The 22,659-nt window shown below is 39.4% G+C and overlaps 1 long non-coding RNA gene across 2 annotated transcripts in view; it reads right to left on the bottom strand.

Annotated features, from left to right (window-relative positions):
• Positions 1-22,659, bottom strand: part of LOC106043839 (uncharacterized) — a 101,956-nt gene that overhangs the window by 24,732 nt on the left and 54,565 nt on the right. The window contains exon 6 of one of the 2 annotated variants that reach the window (XR_007168089.2): positions 16,580-16,809. The exons of the other annotated variant lie outside the window; for it this stretch is intronic. This is a non-coding gene — a long non-coding RNA (uncharacterized lncRNA). Of the gene's footprint in view, positions 1-16,579; positions 16,810-22,659 lie in introns of those variants that run through there. 2 annotated transcript variants of the gene reach the window in all.

The following is a 22,659-nucleotide window of genomic DNA, read 5'->3' as shown; positions in this document are numbered from 1 at the left end:
TGCTGTGTTTTTCCAAGGTTTTTGTCAACAATCATTGTCAGTTCTAATTCTCCAAACAGCCAAAAATCTCAGTGGAAATCCTGGCTCCACTGAAACCAAGTGCCAAATTTCCATTGGCCTCCACAGGCCTGGAATTCACCCGGTCACAACCTAGAGGAAGAATATTTGTAGTAGCAAGCCAAATAAATATATCCATGTTTTTTTATGAAAAAAATCAAATTGAGACCCTTTTTTCCTGGCACAACTAGCCAGGAGTTACACACAGCGATATAATATGAGATATGGCAGTGCTTAGAACAGGAAATGACTGTGGACACATTGTCAGGACAGTGTTATGCTATGCCAACGACTGAAGCAGAGAAAACTCCTAAGAACTTCTTAAAATGTTCCAGGAAATAAAATAAAATGAAATAAAAAAACAAACCCAGAAATATAATAGAATGCACAATGAAAATACCACAGTTGAAATTGCTGTGAGATTAAGATGAGACAAAGAGATAGTAAACTGTATTGAAAGAAAAACAGCATTGCATATTGGTTGCTGATAAGGTGACAGATGTTGCCCTTTGCAAGAGAGAGAAAGCATCCTGAGAGAGCTTTTCAAGAACTACATAGAGTAGCAACACAACAGAGTACCTTAGGAAGTAACAACCCTCCCAAATGCACGTCTTGATACAGAAATTGGTGATGGAATGGAACCAATTCATTGCATATCCAAAGAGCGACTTTCCTTTTCAATGGAATTAACGTTAGCTGAAGCATATGTGTGTGTACTCAACAGATCACACAAAACAGAAAATGACTTTTTCATGGATTATTAACAACTCATGTCTAAACAGGGGCAACTCATCCCTAAAGACTAGGATGCCTATGCAGAAATACTAGGAGCGAAACATCACTGTCAAAGGACATTAAAAATGCTTTCTACATCAGATGTCTATGATACTTTCAAATAATTAATAATTTTGCTTAAGGGAACACTTACTCATTGCATTAAGCCAGTGTGTTATATCACATTGAGTATAATTATTCAGTGAAGGAAGAAACAGCCTAGAAACATAGAAAAAATGTGTGCGCAAAATGAGTGACTTGGTGTCTGAATGTGCCTAGAGGCATACTGTAATAGACACACCAGTTCAGTATTCTGGGGGAGATAACTTTCTTTCCTGCTAACTGATCACTTCATGAAAATATTTATCTCATTCATTTTTTCAAAATTATAAAATTAGTCTACTTTCCTCCCACTGAAAATACAGACTTTTTGCAGTAGTTCTGGAGTCATACAGACAAAATCAGCCTGCAGCTTTCAGGTGAATAATTTAATAATAAAATTTGAGAGAATTGCTACTGGAACACCAACTTGCAAGGGAAATGGTGAATTCCCATGATGATTTAAAGTCATTATTGGAACATAAGATACATTTTTGGAACATTAGCTACTGCAATACACAGTTTATATGGCATAATAAAGGATATTTTTATGTAAGCATAAGAACATCATCAAAATCAAGTGTTTCTTCAAAAGCTTAATTGGCAAAGCTCCAAATTGCATTGAAATTGACAATCATTTATAACATATCAGTCACATCCTGCTAGTAACATGTTTCTACACTGCAGTACATGTTGCACGACTCAAAATTACATGCACTCCAACATACTGCATAATCAATTTCAATGTTTTAATAGTACCTTACTTGTTCTAGATGAGGTACCACTAAACAGTTTCCATATATATACTTCTAACTTTTAAAATCATTCTTTAGTGCATTTGATATGAACATCCAGCAGGGGGTTTTGCTGTCAGGAACTGGATCTTTGGACACAGACTCAATGGACAGAGGCATGATATAAGTGCACTCAGACCAGTCCTGTGAGGGAAGCAAACGCTACACAGGTGTACTCCACTCACCCATATCAGCCCACATCAGCACAAAACAGACTTGAGATGTAAGTGGATCTGCCACATATATGGACCAGAATAATGTTTGTTTTTTTTTTTTTACTATCTTTTCACCGAATTTTGCTCCATTTCTCTGTGGCTCATACACTTAGATCTTCAGACTTGCTTGAACCCCAGAAGATGCAAGTTTTCTTGCTAAAGAGTGATATTTTTTTTTAATTTTTGAATTATATTTTGAAACACAAATATTTTTTGTTCAAAATATTTTGTAGTAATACAAAAGAGTTTGTGAAAGAGGGTCTCTTCCGACTCACAGACCCAGGACAATAGTTGCACTGAACTATTGTGATTAGAGGGCTTCTCTTTGTTTCCTTTCTTACTCATGTTAACACTCCCCTGCAGCTCCACCTCACAGTCCCCAGCTCTCCAAATTGTATAAGAGGAAGATGGTTGGACCTTAGAGCAGTATTTTCATGTTATAGATGGATGTGCATTGTCCATTTTATGCCAAGTTTTTATACTTGTAATAATATTTTAATTTTCCCACTATTCTCTTTCTTTATCCTCTCTTTAACTAGACCGAAGGGGGTGATTTGTGTGTATGTGGAGCAGGGAAAAAGGGGGACAACCACAATAAGGACTTTTTTTTTTTTAATTTTAATATCATTAGAAATAATAAAAAATAAATGGAAGAATGAAATAAGAGCTCATGGAAACAATTTCCCTCTTCTCCTTCCTTTTTATCTTCACAACACAGTTTTCGTTCATTCAAACCACTGTTATATGACAAACTTATCTGACATCCTGGCAGTGACAAAGGTTATAAAGAGGTAGATCCAATGACAAAGATAGCTCTGCTATCACCTTTGTGATACGCAAGCAGCTTTATCTGCACATTGGGTGTTTTGCCTTCCTTTATTTTAATAAAGGAAAGAGAAGCAAGAATAAATCATACAAACAAAAATGCCATACTATGTGCCACAGTCATATCAGAAGGAAATGCTCCTCTGGCAATGAACTTCTCAGGGTTACTTCAGACCAGTCCAGGCAGAAAGATGACCTTAGAGAGTAAATGCAATTTATTTTTATTAAATGTACCTGTTGCTCATTTTCTAACTACAAATTTAATGTTATACATTAGCTATAGTGCTTTCAGTAGGAGGAGGGCTGTAATCAATAATTAGTTCCATATCCAGGAATTTTAAGCATGTGTTCCCATCTTCTAGATTACTATTCCACAGTGCATGGAATGGGTGGTTACTTCATCATCTAAAGCAACAAAGCTGAACTGAGCTCTCACAGCAATGATATATATATTATATTCATTGAGCATGCAACAACAGCACTGCTCTTAATGAAGAAAGATGAAAGAATACATTTGAACAGAAAGACCAAGCCAACAGAGGCAGAAGTGAGCTAATTCCACAAGAATAAACTCACAATATTGATATAGTTCAGCACTTTCTGCATTTGGTATAAAACTGGCACAGTTCTAGGGCACAAGGAAGTTACTCGAGGAATCATGCCAGTTATGTGGTAGAAACAGGACATATGTCAAAACAGCTTTGTTGGAGCAAACAATGCACATTGTACAAGTGTGTAAAGGCAGATGTGACTTTGCAGGTCTAGAAAGCACAACAAAGGAGCACACAATAGTGGGTACAATGATTAGAAGCCAGATGTCTCACAGGCATGAACCTTTGTTTTGGTTGAGGGAAAGAAGTATTTTCAGTTTGAAGGGCCCCGCTATACAACATCATGGGCACTCAGCCACAGAAATAAGCTATTTCAGTGAGTAGAATAGCAGGGGAAAACATAAAGGAAGTATGAGCTAATGGAGAATAACTGAATTCCAAAAAATCCAGTCTAAAAAGCCATAATAGTCTAACATTGGAAGAGACATTCTGTTAGAAGCTGTTTCAAGTCCTTTCTTCTTCACTATTTGCTTAGGTGTTTTGCCCTCACTTTAGATGGTTTCTTTACCTCTATTATTCCTTTGGGAACAATGAAAGCATAGCCCTGGCAATTGATTTTTATTTTTTTTTTTCTGCAGGATAAACAGATGAGTAAAGCTGTTTCCTTAGGCAACCCTAACTACTCTTTGCATGGGCTTTCTTAGATACTGTTCACAAGAAATTGTCTTTACAACAGAGGCAAATTCCTAAGTGACAAGAAAATAAAGACCCACTTATGTTTCCACACCTCACACTGAAGTCCCCCAGCCCCATGTATACCATCAACATGTTTATAAACATCACACTATTTTAATTTACTTGCTGGTTATTTAAGTTTACATATCAGCAAAAGAGAAGAAAGTTGTAAGACACAGCAATTTGGAACCCTTCCCACAGAGCAAGAGCAGCATCAGAGTGAAGTCCAACCACGTATGAAGCCTGTGTTACAACGCATAAAAGAAATTATCTTAACACACTGTTCTTGAACATCGCTCAGGATATGTGTTAAAAATATACCCAGCAGTTTTCTCATAGGGTCTGTAAAATTAAAAATCCGGAGTCGTTTTCAACAGTGACCATGCTGTGACTGCATACACAGAATGCAACAAGATAACACATGAATGCATGAATCTTGAACATACAAGATAATGAAAAAAAAAAAAGCCCAACAAACAGAGAACTGCTGACCAAACAGTGTTTTGAGAATATTTTTTTTTATATCAAATACAATAATGATAGGCAGGTTAACAATATATGAAGAGAAAATAGTTAATGTCTCAGAAGCATCAATATTTTATTAAGACCTAGATTAGATAACAGCTTGTTCTCAGTTCGTTTGTTAGCAGAACTTGTTTTGCCCCCAGCATCACCACGGGTAAGCTATGGCAGAATGAGCATGAAGACCTTGTAAAGAACCTGGTTACCCAACTATTTTATTGTTCCACTCAAAGCAATACTTGTCTTTTTTTTTTTTTTTAAAAAAAAAAAAAAAAGCTCTTTGGTAAAAATATCACACAACAGACAAGTCTAAGATAGGACTTTAAAGGGGTTTTTTGAACAGACTTTTTCTTTTTTATTTTTTTATGAAACCCTTTGATTTTAGGAGTCAGAATTACCTGGAAACACATTCTATTTTTAATCAGATTCAAGATCATTTCTTACCTGCAGAATACACTGGGAAAATACAAGAAGAGTAAGAGTGGAAAGAGAAATACAAGAGAAGACCTCTGTTGAATATGTTGAATGGGAATCCTATAGCTAGCAGAAATGAATGCCAAAGTCCCAATTACAGCTATTTATTTTTCCTAGGCACAATAGAAATTCACCTCATCCACAGACAAGAAGATGAAAAAAAACAGATACTCATTTTCCAAATAAGAGGGGGAAAGTAGCCCAAACCCCTCACTTTTTCACCTCATTTTACGGTCTACAGAGACACGAATGTCACTGTGTCATCTTGTCAATACTGCTGTCAGTGTGTACACAAACACATCTGTCTTCTTTATTTATTCAGTCATCAAAATTCCAAGTCTGCAAGCTAGTCATAATTATGGCTTCCAAAAGAGGCAGGCACCTGCCATTTACTCCACCTTTTTCAATTACATCTAATTGAAGACTTGAGCTCAAATAGAGGAAGGGAGACAAGAGTTCTTCAAACTGTCTAAACATTTTCTGTTGAATAGGGAAAAAAAAAAAAAAAAAAGACATCTACCACAGCTCAAAATAAGCCCTCCAACATGTCTGGCATAATAAAGAACTGGGATATGAGATACATTTCGTTCCTTTAAACACCCCACACCATGGAGTTGCTTTCTGCATGGATGAGTGCTCACAGCCAGAAGAAAAGTCAACCCACCCTCCAAGTCACTGCTGAAGCTAAACTATGAGTGAATTTCTTGGGTATGAGAAACTGTCTTGGGTGCTCCAGTAATTTCCTCCTTTGAAGAACAACCACATGATGGAGGGCAACATGTCAGAAAAAGGGGAAACAAGCAAGGGTGATGAAGTGCTCTTGAAGAAACCAAGCTTACCTGTGATCATACAGATGAGATGGACTGATCACAGATTATCTTCTCTAAGTACAGCTGTAAAATCCTAGGCAACAGCAACCTGATAGGCACTGAGCTAGAGTAACCTTCTAGGAATTAAAGGAGCTGGAAAAAAAAAAAAAAAAAAAAAACAGCTGGCTCCACTTATATAAGGGATGTAATTAGGCCTAACAGAGAGGCTGATTTTAGCCTGTGTGATCTGCATTAAGAGTAAATCCTTTCTGAAAGCATTTTTGAGAGGATGCTTCTGGTACTCACGTGTATGCATGTGTGTTGGGATTTTCCCTCTCCTCAGGCAGTGCTGTGAAAGTTTCTATCAAGAGATAGTAGGATGGTATCATCTGGAGAGAAGATAGGGAGAGTTAAAGAAAGGAATCCTTGTGCCAAATGATGCAATGAGAGAAGTTGACCATGTGGGTTGGTCTCCAGAAATCATAGGCAAGAAAAAATAGCTGATGTATTGTTAGCAAATTAGACTTATGCTAAAAACAAAACAGCCAAATGAAAAATATCTCACATCCATCAACAGAAGAACCACTGGTAACTTGTATAACACATGCATAGGGAAACCAGAGAAGCTAAAAATATAATAAATCATCATCACATCCATGATACATCCACAAAGGTGCACCAGTCCTGATAATTCAGTTCCCTTATAATCAAAGTTAAGATGATACTCGTAATCTGAATAAATGATATTACTAGACCAGCACTTCCCAGCCCCATTACTAGCTTCCTACATGCAGAGGGAACCTGTAGTGATTATAGGCCTAATTTTAAGATAATGGATGATGAGTGCTATTTAACCGTTGAGAATTTTGTTTGTACATAAAAATCTAAGCTGGAGGAATAAAACATAATGATATAATGGAGTTGTCCTAATGGAGTTGTCCTAACTGTTTGAAAGCCTAAAGGATTTAATGCTTTTGACTAGAAAGAATTGAGATGTCAGCTATTTTTCATCATTTATTCTGGCAGCTGGAAAATGCAAACAACTGTACCAAAAGCCGAAGTATGTGAGATTCTCTTTTGCTGCCTTTCTGCACATTTTATGGTTTCTACAGGGAAATGTGAGCTCATCACCAAACAGTTTACCAAAGCGATTCTTCTGGACAGTGGTGTTCCCTCGAATATATTTATGGAGAACACGATAGCATGGGTGCTTCCTCATCAGGGACTATTACCTAGGCCTTTAACTAGCTAAGCTGTATGCATCTGCTCTGTTTTTATACTGTTTCAAGGGGTGAGAAATTACAGCAGATAACAGTTCATTTTATTTCCTAGTCAGATGCTATAGCAGAAGATATATTTGACAGGTCACAAGAGCATAGCAGGAAAACGAGAGGTATTCTGTGGGTTGTAATAAATACGTACTCTTTATGCTGTCATGTATCCTTCCTTGTAATACGTAAAGACAAGAAGAGCTTGATTTGTCAGATTTCATCACTGAATATCTTTTTGTATTCTGATTTTTTTTTTTTGTAGCACTGTGTTTCTGGTGCTTGTTTATTTTTCCTATTGTCTCCATTTTTTATTAGCATTTTCAATCAGTTCCTATGCAGATGACATTGCCTCTCAGACAAGAGGGCTGATATGCAACTCATTACTTCCAGATATAATATAGTTTCCTGCAAGGATACATGTTGACACTGATAGGGGGTGCCAGATCTGATGATGCAAAACATGCAGAACTTCAAGTATGCTAAGAATCACATTGAATTCCTTGGGATTTCTTACATGCTTAACCAGAAACAGGTGTGATAATCTTTGCAAGACCAAGGTCTTAGTCTTTAAAATAAAATAGCAGGTCAAATTCATTTCAGAGATCACCCCACTGGCCAAAATATAAAAATAAATTAAAAAAAAATGCAAAATTGGGGAGCTTAGTGGAGTGACTTGAAAGATTAATTTGGCTTACTATCTTCACTGTTTGCTCATTCATTCATTCATTCAGAAATCCACCTGGGAAACTAGCGTGATTTCACTAAATCTGCTTCACAATTTGTGTGCAGTTGTAAGGGGATATAAAGACACAATATGCATGTACATTATTCTTTCATTTACCTCGGTAGCATCATTCTCCCTTTCTGTTGTGGTTTATAAACCTGACATTAACAATACGGGCTTCAATTCAATTCTCTTTCACTGACATGAGCAGAAAGCCTTGTTATTTGACAGCATGGATTAACCAGGTTCATGATGACCTCTGAGTTCAGAGAGAGATTGAGAAACTATACTCAAGTCTTTCCTTCTCCACCAAAGGTCTGAGCACTAATTAAGATTTGGAGGGGAAAGCAAAAACAAAACAGGCCTAACTGGGCTTAGGTAGACGACAAGTGATGCAGGTGAGGAAACCAACACAAAGTGGCATATCGCTAGTCTACTGGCTTGGAAACATGGAATTACTGTGGCAGGCTCAGGGCACTGCAAGTGTACTCTTCTCACAACACTGAAAACAGATTTCAGAATTGTATGAACAAATACACAATTACTAAACTAAGAAAATTCTTATATTTGCAATGAGGGTACGCTAAGGGTAAATTACCTCTTAGGACTGAATGTGTCTCTTATTAGACCTTGTTTCATCCATGCACAGCAAACGTAGTACCTAACACTGAGTGGTATTGAAAAACAGAAGTTTCTTTATATCTTTTGTGTCAATATACTAAACACATTGCTACCTAGTGCACCTTATCCTAAACTAGCATTCCCTGCTTTGTTGTTCCTTTTACTTCATAGTCACTGTTATTACAATGGCCATGTAGTTTCTTGTTCACGTACTTCAAATAATGAAGATAATGAACAACATTTGTGGTTTGCCTTCTGTACTGCTGTTTTTTTTTTTGTTTGTTTTGTTTTTTATTGCTTATTCCCAAGAGGGCTACCCTGTTCATTCCTTTTATACATACGTGATTGATAGCTCCAATTTTCTTATTCAATGTAACACAATTAACAGGGCTTTTTTAAAAGACCCAGCAGCCTCACAGACTTTCTAAATGGGGAAGCTGTGGGTGAGACTACATTTACTACAGTGCAAACAGAATAAATAAAAGGTAGGCAGGGTATATTGAACTTGAGCTTCCAAAGCGTGTTTTAACTCCCAGATCTGAACAAAGCCCTTTCATACACATGAAGGGGTGAAAGGAAGGCAAGGTACATTTCTCAGTGCAATATGACAGGGCTCAGGACCTGCAGGCTGCCCCTGAGCTCAGTGGAGACTCCTGATGAGGGCTGCCCTCAGGCAGAGCTGAGACCCAGGGGCAACTGCTTCTCCCAGACACGAGAGCCTGGTTTCACAAGCAGCCTGAAGATGCCCCTTCCAACTGAAAATAGACGTGAGCCCATCCTAATAGAAAGATGTGGCAAGGTAACCCCAGCTCAAGCACCCTGCAAGACAGGCAGAACTGCTCTGACAATGCTGAGCTGCAATGCCACCAAGCTCTGACAAGCAAGCACTGGTGGTACAGGGGTAGTTTAAGAAGTTACCTAACGTAGCTATGTCCAACTGTGTGATGCTGCTTAGGAATATTGTGTTGGCTCTGCACAGCATTGTGGCATGTTGACATAATCCTAGCTTTTCTTGCTAGATGGATTGTCTCTTTCTTGTCCTCCCCCCTTTACTCTGTCCTCACCTTGCTTCAGACCTAATTTGTCTCCTGAGCATTTGTTTTAAGGGTTGCGTGAATCAGGGTGACACAAACTTTCCCAAGCCAGTGTTGACATTCCAAGTGTGGTGAGATGGTGCAACATGCACGAGAAAAGACTGCAGATATTCACTCAAGCAAAAAGGCAGGTTTGTTTTTTCTAGAAATGTTTCATTTGTTCTAGCAGGTGTGTCTGATACCTTTTGCATAATGATAAACCCACACACATTCTTCATGCAAATAGTGACCCAACAGTTGCTTTTAGCTGTTTCAAGTAGTAAGTGCATGTAACAACCTGCACTTACATATACACACGTGTTTACAGAGCATTCATACCGTGCAAAGTAAACAGAGCCCATTGTGCTAAGGGAGGGACGCAAAGCACTGCTGCAGCAGAGGTGCCATACCATAGCCAACACAGTCCAAGTCAGTTAAAAATTGTCAGAAAAGCTCTTCAGAGATATGGGAATAATACCACAAACCTTATCTTTCTTCTCATGTCTGCAGCCAGATAATATTTTTTCTCTCAAGTGTGTTATTTGAAATGCCTCACATATCTCAACTATTCCTGTTCCTCAAAGGCTGTGGGAGCAGTGCACAGGGGCTGCTCGAAATGTAAAACATGAACAGCTGTGAGCAGGAGCACATCACCAACATCTCGCTGAAGGAACGAGCACTGTATTCATGGTATGGCTGCTGAGATTCGCAGATTTGTACCCTACCTTCTGAAGGGCTGCAGATAGTCCTCATTTGGGTATCTATGTATGCTCCATATAACTGCCCTTGCAAACTCAGGCTTGGCCAGCAGAGAGCTTCTCAAGTCCTCTATCACATCCTCTGCTAGCTTTCTCTTTCCTTAAATATTCCAGTGCTGTGCCTCAAAGGTCTGCAGAGCACTCCTTGCTCCAGCCCTCACTATTAACCAGATCAGATTATTACTAAGAGCTTCATTTTTGTTGTTAGTGTTTTCATTTAACAATTGAGCCTAATCTTGATAGATTGTTAAACAGTTTCTCACCAGAAAAAATAAATAAGACTATTTGTCAAAATGGTTGCTCTGACTAATGTCTGTGAACTATCTTCTTGAAGATCCTTCAAGGGAAGGGAAGGGAAGGGAAGAAAAGGGAAGGGACTCCTGTCTATGTGGTGATGTCTGTACATACCTAAATCTATTTTCTTAACACAGAATTACAACTCAAGCATGCAACTCTGCTACTCTAATGATACATTCATACAGTTAGCATACCTGAACTTTCTACTCAGTGCCAGTCGGTCAAATCAGTATCCTTGTTTGATGTAGGACTTTCACAACACTGCAGCACCTAACAACAAGCTTGGAGGGGTGATTTATAACAGATGAGTGGAAGTTGTTGGTCTGCCTCTCTGTTATACTTGCTGTTGTGAGCACTCTCAGGCATCTCTGCTGAGTTTAGTTTAACTTCACCCTTCTGATCCTACACCAAAATGAACTGAAGTGCTGACACCACCCACCAATGAGTGTTAACTGAAGCTGTAACCACTTAAGACCAAGTTTCCTGATTTACTTTTCAGACCTGGTGGCTCACCTGCATGTTTTTAATGTTTTCAGGACTGTCAGAGACACAGCTTTAAGCCATGCAAGCCACCTACAGGAGCAGTTCACATTTCCAGGTGTGACTGCGCACTGAAACATATTGGGAGTGCCCAATCAGTAGAAATACATTTGCAGAAGCTGGTGGCCCTGCACAGAGACATGGCACCATGGGTGAATGCCCAGCCTGGCAGCTCCTCTTTCACACAGTGCTCATTTATTCCTGTCACTTCATCTGACATGAGCAACGTGGTGGCTTCTGGAGCCAGTGTGAACATGGGCAACAGTCTATAATGGGAGTGTTTCAGGAGGTTGTAAATGAAAGGCAGGTATGCTCCCCATCAGGACTGAGATACTCTCCTTTGGGAGTTTTACTTTGAATTCAGTGGGGTCAGGATTTCATCCTGTAATATATTTACCATTCTAAAACAAGCAAAGTGACACAGACGTTGATAGCCAGATGACTAATTGTGGTTCACGCAGAGAGTTTCTGCTGTAGTTTCTGCTGTTTCTCCACTGTAGGACAATAAATATTTTATGCCTATTTGGGTATAACTGCAACATGCCATAAGAAGTAGACCAAATAAAGCCAGAAATTTCAAATAGGTTTTGATGCTGCTTGGGAGAGATTTTGATCTCCACATCTTCTAATATGTCAAATGTCTGATGAGCCTCATCTTTCCCTGTGAGTAGTTTCATTCATTTCATATTTTTCAGTTTTAGAAAAAGCACTAGAATCTGTCTCAATGTGACTAAGAAAATACCTAATAATTGTCATCAAGCTTATCTGATTGGCATTTTAGCTCAAGTTCCTACTAATAAAAAACTATTTGAGACTTTAACAGAAATGTAAATGTTGAAGTTTCACAGGTCATTGAGTTTTATAATATTGAGTCATTGGACTATTATACATTGATCGAGCAAATAGCAAACGGTGTGACTTGCCAAAGAGCATTACACAAATATTGACTAGGAATTGATGACAGTCGGCTACTCTCCAAGGGCTGCAAAAGTTAACAGGAAATTTTTACCCAGGGCAACTGCAAGCTTCTGCCTTAAGACAGACAAGTTTTTTTGGTTCCTTTTTGTTACCATCTTTTCTAGTCTCCTATGCTAAATCTAGGCAGTATACTTCCATTTATGTCAATTTGCTAGCTTATCTCTCAGTCATTTCTTAGCTCCAGCCATCTCTATTGCTCTCTTTAATTAAAAATATAAATTAAACAAGCAGGAATGCAAATATATGCAGTGTACTGCTCCATTTTGAACTATGATTTGTATACAGTGCAATACATTTTATCTTGAACAAAGAATATTTAATTACAAGCTTCTAGCATGGCTAGTCTTGATTTTACTTCTCCACCAAAGTCATGAGTTTGATCCCAGCGTTCTTTTGTGGACGACAGCATTTCAGTTCAGAAAGGAGAAAAAATGCACTGCCCTCATACAGACCTTCTCAGAGCACCACCTAGAGCAAAGGCCTTTTTTTCTAGCATAAGGTTGTCCACATGTATCACACACTAGGGTTTCTACAGAACAGAAAGTGCTGTTGAAAAGACCCTATGTTAAATCTGACCTTTTTCTAGGACATAGGATACTCTTACAGGGGTTTCAAACCATGTACCACAGTCAGACCCTGTTATGGTCTGAGGTAGGAGCATGCTCCATTTTTCTCCAAGCACAGCTGGAGGATGTTACCCCTGGTTTATCCACCTGGCTCAGAACCAGAGACCTCACCCACATCCACAGGGGAATGGGCTTCAATTTCCCCCCTCACCACAAAAGAATTTGAATTAATTCTCTTGAAGAGCCTGTAAGGCAGTTTGGGATTAACATCCTCTATTCCCATGGAAGCTGTTCCACACTACTTGGAATAATCAGATATTTTCTTGGCCAGGGAGAGCGTGTAGTCTCTTAGACATTCTGCTGGAGGGAAGAAAACAGTGTCAGTCCTTGTTCTGCTGCCTATTTCAAACTTTTGTGCTGCATGTTTAATAAAACAGAAACTGACATCAGTGTCTTCTCTCCCATGAAAGTGGTTAACACGAGATCACAGAATCACACTCAATCTCCTTCTTCCTTTTAATCTCCTTCCTTTTTAATCCAATAGATGCTGCATTAGTCCCTGAAAATTAGCCTAATTTCTGCAGGACAACAGTAGGCCAAGTGATACCTCTGCCAACAGAATGAGATACATCTTCACCATCCCCTGCTGCAGAGGAGGACCAGCCGAGCTCAGTCCCCAGGCTGCTCGCGAGACTAAAAGAGGGCCAGGCTGGGGCCATTCTGCTTCTCTTCCCAGCCACTGTTACACCATCAGCTAAACAAAAGGAACACCTCCATGGTCGGCTATGTCGACATGCCTTGAGAGGCTTTCCGTCACCACCTAGCACTCAGAGTCAGACATATTGCAAGGAAATACCTGTCAACACCAGAGCTGTGAATATTGCAATGCTGTCCTTTGTGTAAAATGCAATAAGCTTTTCTTTGGATTTGCATTCTCATCATTATTTTCCATCCTTCAGTATAGCTCTAAGCCACAAGCTTGAAGGGGATTATGTTCTGCTTCTAGTTTAGGAGCAGAAGTGTCTCACGAACAGCTTTTGCAATTTTCTGCCAGCAGAGGATACCCAGGACCAAACCTTCCCATAGGCTTGAGTACAGATTCTGCTTTGAGGATACAAGCACTCACTTCCACCATCTGTTTACGAGGAGCACTCAACATCCAACACCCCATTTCAGTCACCTCTACAATTCAGAGGAAAATACATAAAGCTACTTTTGAAAATCTACCATTTTTGTCCAGGCTCGCAACGTTTTCCAGCAGCTGGAGCTTTAGCTTTTAGTTTTAAGAAAGCTGAAATGGAACTAGTGCACCTCACCAAGAACATTTATCTTGACACAAACTCATGATGGATAGATCAATAGCTTCTTGAATCCTCATATCCTTTTCAAATTACTGCCCCTGATATATACCTGAGTAGGCCATCTTATCTGATAACTTAAACAAGCAACCTGTCTACACTTTAATTGTTATTGAGGATTAATGTTGTTTATAAAATGAAATCAATACAATCTCTATTGCTTATTAACTGAAACATTCTGGGCTCTGCTCTGTTTGCTTTGCTTTTCAATTAGTTTCTATTATTTTCCCTATTAGCTTTTACCAAATAGCTGTAGAAATAAACTTAATGGTTGTGAAACTGTTATCAGAGTCAACAAAGCCCCTTAATGGAAAGTCTTGTATATTTAAATGTAAAAAAGAATCCACTGTTTAATCATTTGACATTATGAGATAAGTTTATTACTATACATCTGTTCTGTGCTGGGCCTCGACTTTTTTTTCAAGCCAAGCAGTTAAGAGTTCTTGAGGGTTCTCGAAAGTTCAGGTGTCAGAACTGTTAAGCTGCTCATTACATGTAAGATGAATAAACTCCACAGTCTAATAGTCTCTGGTAAAAAACAGAAAACTGAGAGTGGGTAGAAAACAATGGATTTGCCAAGAACCTAATAACCGTTGTCCAATTACATTGTAAAAGTGTACTCAGTGCTGTGCAGCCGCTTAGTGTCTGAAATATCTTCCGGACACTATCCATGCTTCCTCCGTGATCCCAATTTACACCAGTTACACTGACTGTTGCAATTGCAAGGGCTTGTTCCTCCCTATCAGAATGAAAGGAAAGCAAGAAGTGTCAAAGTTTCTCAGCTCCAGCTGCACTCTTTAGCCTGAGCTAAGGTCCAGGAGGTGAGCAGATGATTGTGAAGGGCAATGGCTGTGTGGCAGGGAAGGATAGTTTTGAGGGTACTGAAAGGCAGCAATCTAGGCAACAAATCTCAAGGTATAACATGGTAGCAGTGCTTCATGCTCTGGTCAGAATCAAGAGGGTACAAATACGTTTTCTCAGTCTTTTGTTCTTCAAAGGAAGAAGACTTTGCTTCCATATTACTCAGCATGTAGAATAAGGAATTGTGAGTGTTAACAGACCTTGCAGCAGAAACTTTCTGTCTGTGGAAACACAGTTCTAGCATCCATGCTGAAAGCTACACCTTTACATGCCTCTTCTGTGCCATATCATGACCCATCGCTACTCAAAGCCAGACTCATTGGCAAATCTAACCCTCTTCGTGCATTGTTTGTGTGCTCTTGGTAGTTTATCAGGGCTTGGTCATTAAGCAAGCAAATTTCCACAGACAGTTATATAGCTGAGCGGTTGTGCACTGCCTGCTGCAGCTCAAACAACAGGCACTAAAAACAGTGGCACGATTCCTGCACGTCTGTGCAAAATGAGTCTGATTTGGCAGCGCCACCTCCACTCTGCCTTCACTGACGTAAGCAGAGAACTGATAAAAATGCAAGGCGCTGTTAAACAGGCCCACGACACACAGAGACTTTTGGATGCAAGCACATAATCCCTGCACAGACAGCGAGGACAGTCCACTCCCTTTACCATTTTGCTCCCGTCTGTGTATTCAGAATTACACTTAAGTAAATAGGTCTAAAAGTCACTGCAAACAGCACAAGAGCTGGCTAGCAGAGCCCATCTCGGGACAGCTCTGCACTCTTTTGGTTTGAAATAATTCAGTTGACTGAAATGTTCCTAGCCTTCACACAGCACAGATACATTCCAGGGTAGGGCGAGGCAAAAGGTTATGAAACTTGCTCAGGTGTCATTTATTTCATGAAAGTTTGCCGGTTATTATAATCAAATGTCAATTGTCTGTAATTGCTGTATGCAATGGAAAATCCCTACTTAGGACATGTTCTGCCACTAGCTGTTAAAGTACACTAACCCTCAACAATGAAGCAATACTTTAAAAATAGTTTTGACATGTAAGCAGGTCCAGGAGTGTAATTAGCACATGTTTATTTTGATTTTTTTTTTTCTTATGGCTTTTGCTGTAAGGAAACCACCCTATGTTTCAAAAGAAAGGTTCAATGCAGAATTAAAGAAATCTTCCTACTCATTGTAATTCATTGTAGTAATCTAAGTACTAATTAATAACACTTCTGCTTTGATGGCCTCTGTCTTGCCTTAGCTTAACAAATGTGGATGATTCTTGCAGTAATCTCACAAGACATGACTGTGTTGGTGGCTTATGGGGTAAAGATCAGATCACGGAGCACAACTGGAGCTCACCTCAGATGCAGTCATAAGGCAATATTCTCTGAGAGGGAGCTAGCAGTAAGAACTGCAAAATGAGTTGAAAACTGTTTTAATCTAGAGGGATTATTGTTCTATTTGAGAACAGAGAAATAAAAATTGGTGTAATAACTTTGACCAGGTGTTGGGCTGGGTGTGGCAAGGAACATCACTTTATTTTATATTTTTTCTTTAAAATGAAATGAATTAAAGGATTAGACACCAACGAAGTGAAAACTTAGAAAATCTTCCATTAGCCAACACCTTTTCAGTCTAGCAGGCCACGGAAAATAAAACCATAATGACAGTTTATATTTTGGAGCTGAGGATAAAGAAATTCAGATCAGAATCTAACCCCTGGGTCGGTTCATACATGGATGCAGTAGACTTGCCGTCACTTGCAGCTTAAAGTTGAGTCTGGCTTTCAGAAAAGATGCTAGGGTTCATATAGTCACTCTGGGCTTGATGCAGAAATTGTACTGTGCAGTTCTATGCCTTGTTCTATGTATATGGGAAAACACGATCCATATCTAGCCTTAAAATCTTTGGCTCTGTGGAAAGAAAAGACATTAATAGTGTTTCAGTAGTCAAGCAATCAGGATAGTTTACGATGAGACGTACTTTAAAAATTAAGAGGGCAGAGGAAAGAGATGGAGGAATTTCGGTAAGGATTTCATTAGCATGCCAAGACAGTCTAATGTTCCTCATCAGTGTCTGTACACTGTTTGTGTTATATTTTTGTTACAGCTGGCCCACTGTAGATGAAAATATAAGTGAAAGTGGGCAAAGGTTCCCTGAGCCTTTACCTGAAGAAGTCTTACATTCTTACTGAAATTATCACTACTCATTTTAACTGGCAAGCATAAGATAAATATCCAGATTTTGTGCAGGTACATAGAAAAGCTGCATTAGGTTGATCTGTATTATTCATTCCAGTGATCACATCAGCACTTTTAAATATATACATTTTCACTTTCCACAATGAGAAATGATGTAAATATGAGACCCAGTGGGACGACTTTTTTTTTTTTTTCCAACCACCGAATGCATGTTTACACGTGTATATACAATGAAGAATGGAAATTATGGAACAAACCTGAATAAAGGCACTGTTAAAGAAAATGCATGTTAGTATGCACCTACATAAAGACATAATTATGCATGCTGATTATTTTGAGAAACCACATTCTGCAAAATGACTTAATTCTGGTTATTTGGATTATTAGCATAAAAGGATGTAAAATTATATGTATTGGTATAGTGATACACTTCTTTACATTTACTTATGGAACTGTGCAACAATACAAACAATATTCCTAGAGCTCACATTTTCACAGCTTGAACTATTATGATTTTAGCTGCTATATTACAGCTCTCCTCTCACCATCTGCATCTATTCACTCCTTTGGACTCCTGTGACTTCATTTTAAACAACCCTGACCTTCATTAAATGACTTGGTTAAGGCTGATTTAGAGGCACAACTTTATTCTTATTAATATGCACGCCTGTAGGAAAATTGGAGAAATGGTCTGCAAAAACAGTATTCAATTTAGTAGAGACAAGAACAAAGTATTATGGTTTTGGCACAAATATACAACTCTACAGTCATAGGATGGAGAATAATTGGTTAGCAGTTCTTCAAAAAAGGATTGCAGAGTTATAATAAACTGCAGGCTGAACTTGAAATAACAGTGCTGGAGCTCTGAGCAAGATTAACCACAGACTGAAATTTTCAGAGAGAAGACATTTCAGGAAAGCACCTTGTAATGGTATATTTTATAAGCAGAACATGAAAGTGGTTGAAGTTCCATACCCAGTTTGCAAATGGCAGATCATTTTCAGAGGCTAATAACGGCTACACTTAATAGTTACTGTAAATATATAGGAATAACATGAGCATTCAAGAGAATATATGCCTAAGGGGGAAGAGAGAGAGAGAGACTAAGTGACTGCAAATGCTTGGCATGCTACCAAGTTTACAGGCGAAATGCCCCCAGATATTGCCATAGGAACACCTGTATTGGCTTGCACGTAAACTAGAATATCTGACCGTGGTCAGTGTCCTAGTGGGGCAGACGCTGCCCTGTGATCAGTTTGCTCCATCTGCACAAACACCAAGTGCTTGCTGTGGGCACACAACCCTAGGAGGAGAGGTGCAAAGCACAGCAACTGCAGAGAACTCAAGTAGCACAAAAAAATCCTTCAGATATCTAGAGAAGAAGCAAGAGAGTGCAATATGTACTTTATGGGCTTCTTCTCCTGAATGGTTTCTATTCTTAAAATTGATTACATATATTATTATTTATTTTGATATTATGTGTATATCATAACTTTCTTTATAGAAAGAAGCCCAAAGAAGCCAACAATATTTTAAAGAGTTATCCCACGTTTAGACTGATAACTCAAGTTTCACATGTTCCTTCTGGGTCCAACTTTGCTCAAAGTTGTCAGTGTTGTCTTATTTGCATTTAATTTCTGTCCCAATCTCATAAAAAAAGAAAAGTAAAATAGGATGTTACAGTGCACGTTCATAGACACCCAGATCGGATGCATTCAGTCAGCATCCATCCCTCTGAAATATCAGAAATGCCTGCTAAGAGTTAACCAAAATTTGCACAAAATACCAGTATGCATAATTAAAAGCTCTAATGAATGCTTGGCAAAACAGTGGCCATTTCTCACAAAAAGTTATAAATAGAAGGAATAGTGAAAAAAAGCCTGGCTGGAGGGTCTTTTCAAATGCCTAATTTTTACATGAAGCTTTATTTATTTATTTGAAGCAGTAGGATACAAAGTGTACCTTGCAAAGCTGATTAAACCTCACCACAGGTCACATACCCAGCTGAAGGGGTTTTATTTTTTTGCCTCCCAGACCAGTTCATATGAACACTACTTTGCAATAACAACTCTGGAAGCGATCTAGCTATACCTGGGAGCCAAAGCACTCTGCAGCAAGAACGGAAACAGCAATATCCTCTCCCAGCAGACCTGAGGATCTCCTGGTGAGATGCCAGTTTTCTGGTGGAAAGTCCCCCACGTTTTCCTGGATCGGTCTGTGCCTCCAACCTGTATCTCTCTCTTCCTGCCCTCTGGCTCAGCAACCCACCTTCTCCCCGGTCCTCCCTCCACCAAGCTGCCAGCATCAACACCGCTCCATAGCCTGTTGGGAGAGCATTTTTGGCTGAGCTCTCGGAGGCTTGGTACCGAGCTGCAGAGAAAGTGGCTCCGGAGCAAAGTTGTGGGCAGCGACTATGCGAGGCTGAGCGCTGTTGTGGCACCTCCAGACCCACCCTGAAGCAATTTAGTTTTGCCCTGTGAAGAGCCCCGTGGAAACCAGGGCAGCTTCTTCCTACAGCATACTCTCACCTGCGTTCCTGAATGCTGTGACTGAGCACACAGTGGGACTGAATCCTAAGAGAGGAATGATGTGATTTATGACCTAGCCGAGGAAATCGTCTGCATATTACACAGATCGTCAGCACTAGCCTGGAAGGAACATTTAAGAGCTAAGGCACCAAATACACAACAATGAGCACAGGGAAGCTACAAAGGACTTAAAGAAAAATGACAACATCAAAGGTAAATGAAGTGAGAGAGGACAACAAACTACACGGGCATTTGCAAGAGGATGTGGCTCTGAGGAAAATAACAATAAAGAAAACAGAGATAGCCCTGTACAGTTTTATGGTGTACATATTGATACGTGACCTCATGGAACAGACAACAAACGGTCCGGGCATGAGACAGCATTGCTCGAGCATTACATTTATCTGGAAATTGCTGCCTGGGAAAAAAAATATATGGACAAAAAGGAGCCAACCTGATCTGGGTCTGCCTGACACACAATTTAAACAACTGACTACAAAATCTTGTACCGGAACCAACGTAGCTCCAAACTCAGCCAAAGTACATACAAACGTAGGCTTATTTTCAAGTTCTTCTCTGATCTCACTGCAACTTATTGTATAGCCAAGGTCAAGCACGTGTTTCTGTTCTGTGCTAGGACAGGGCCTGAACCACCAAGGAAAGACAAGGAAGTTTTCTGGAGAATATGTATGAAACCATTACTGTGACTGAAGAAATTCTTTCCACCCCCTGGATTTCTTTTCCAATGCCTCCAGCTAAATTAAAAGCAGAGAGCAGACAAATTTTCATCGACTCTTTCAGCACATTATAATTAGGACCTATTTCATCATGTTAAACATCCTTTAGTCAAATAAATGATGATTTGATCTGCAGCATCAACAACAACAACAAACTGATGATATATAGCAATCCACGTGCATTTTGATTCTAGCTAATACTGTGCATATCCACATGTCCAGGGCCACGGCTGTGCCCAAGGGGCTCGGGCTGCCACCCCAGCACCTACAGTGCCTGCTGGCTGGGTCACCACGCTTCCTGCAGTTTTTACTCATTAATGTTCTCACACTTCTGTACCGAGTAATTCCCACATAAATCCCGAATCCTGACAATGGATTACAGTAACCTCTCCTTAACTTTTTTTTTTTTTAACTTCTATTTGATACTCTAATCGTGTTTACTTAGTAAGCTATTAAAGGTACATTATTTCGAGTTTGCTGACACAGTATGCAACCTACAGATACCAAGACCACAGCTAACAACATTCCCCAACTCTGTATGCTTTTTAAACTTGGACAGATGAATCTTTGCTGACTTTGTGTAGAGAACTATTAATGCACAAAAAAAAAAAAAAAAGCACACTGGTGCAATCACTAGCTTGATAGACTATTCATGTAAAACCTGATCCTCTGAAGGGATTGTAGAACAAACTCTTTCTGATCACTTCAGAAGTTCACATAGGCAACTCCTCCAGGATGTGAGCTATCTTGGATTTTCACACTTTTAAATTCCTCCACCATACTGTAGGTCCATGATGGGGAAAAGAGTAATGCCTTATGAGTGGAGAAAAGCAAGTATTATGGCTATAGTTAAGAAAAGTGAAAGGAGGAATTTGATGGCCATTACAGACCTGTAAGTCTGACTGCTATTGTATGCAAACACATGGAAGCAGACAGAAAATAACATAAGATGTACCTTGGGTTGATTAAAAAGGTGCCACAGGAGACTGACTCCTAATCTTTCTCTGAGCAATGATTTTCTTCTCTTCCTTAAATGTGGCAGGTTTGTGTCAAGTCTTCTAAGGCATCTGATATAATGGCACACAGGAGCTTACATTTTTAAACTAGAGAAGATATGGATTATCAGAAACTATAAAGCAAGTAAGGAGCTGGCAAAAAGGGGACATAACAGTATACAGTGCTGAAAGGGAAAATTGAACAGATCATCAACCTAAAGGAAATTTGAGAATATATAGAGGGAAATATATATATATATATATATATATTTATACAGGGAAAACTAGACAGCCTTGAAAATTAGCATAAAAGTAGAAAGAATAATATTTAGTAGCCCAAAGCAGAAGAATCTCCATTTGGCAGCTAACAAAGATTTCTGCTGGAAAACCAGCCAGTTGGAAGGGGAGGAAAAAAAAAAAAAAAAAAAGCAAATTTTGTTGACTCTGATACTATGCTGTGAGGCAGGGGACTGGCATGAAGCATCCCTCAGCACCCCTGTGGTCCCCCCCCATCTGCCACTCTCTTCTGGCCTGTACACCTCGATTACCACCCCAAAGAAACAAGTGGAGGGCACTGGAGGAGTGAAAGCATGCACACCTGTGTGTCTCTGGACATAAAAGTAGAAGGTGTATTTGGATAAAACACCTGAGAAGTACTTCAGCATCTCTTTATGTTTGCACATGCAGAATGACTGTGGGCTGCCAGCATGAAAGACCCTGTGCACCACTGCTAGTACATGAATATGACTTCCTAGTCAATCAGAAGTGGTTGTTGTCTTCACAGTAATTTGCAGCTGCTCCAGCTGGAAATGACATACGTGAAAGCCTATTGTACCAGAGATCAAAGTTAATTGGAAACACCCCAGATTTTCAACTCTGCGTTATAAGGAATGCTCTTAGCACCATTTTCAAAGAGCTGCTGCAGCCATCCACCAAGACACCCTGCTCCAGGGAGACTCGGCAGGCTTTCAGCACAATTACTCATAAGCTGGTTACTCAAAGCACTGGGGCTTGTGCATGCATTTCAATGGATGTTTTTGGACCACCTCTAACACTGAACTTCAATACTCACGGTTCTCTGCGTAAGGAGTTGTCGCATGAACAAAGTGAAATTGCTGAAGTACTTGCTGCCACACAAGTTCCCCGGGTGTACAGCTGTGAGTTGTTGTACAAGCACTGCTGGCATGTGCATTTAGCTCTGCAAATCCAGAAATTTTATGAGGTTCATCTAAACATAAATAGCTCTAATTGCTTGCCAAGTCCTAGAAAAGATATACTAGCTAGTACAGTGCAATCCTGGGT

Source organism: Anser cygnoides, chromosome 2, assembly GCF_040182565.1.
Source record: "Anser cygnoides isolate HZ-2024a breed goose chromosome 2, Taihu_goose_T2T_genome, whole genome shotgun sequence".
In the NCBI taxonomy this organism is placed as follows: Eukaryota; Metazoa; Chordata; class Aves; order Anseriformes; family Anatidae; genus Anser; species Anser cygnoides.
The sequence above is the reverse complement of the archived record's forward strand: the minus strand, read 5'-3'. Positions and strand labels throughout refer to the sequence as shown.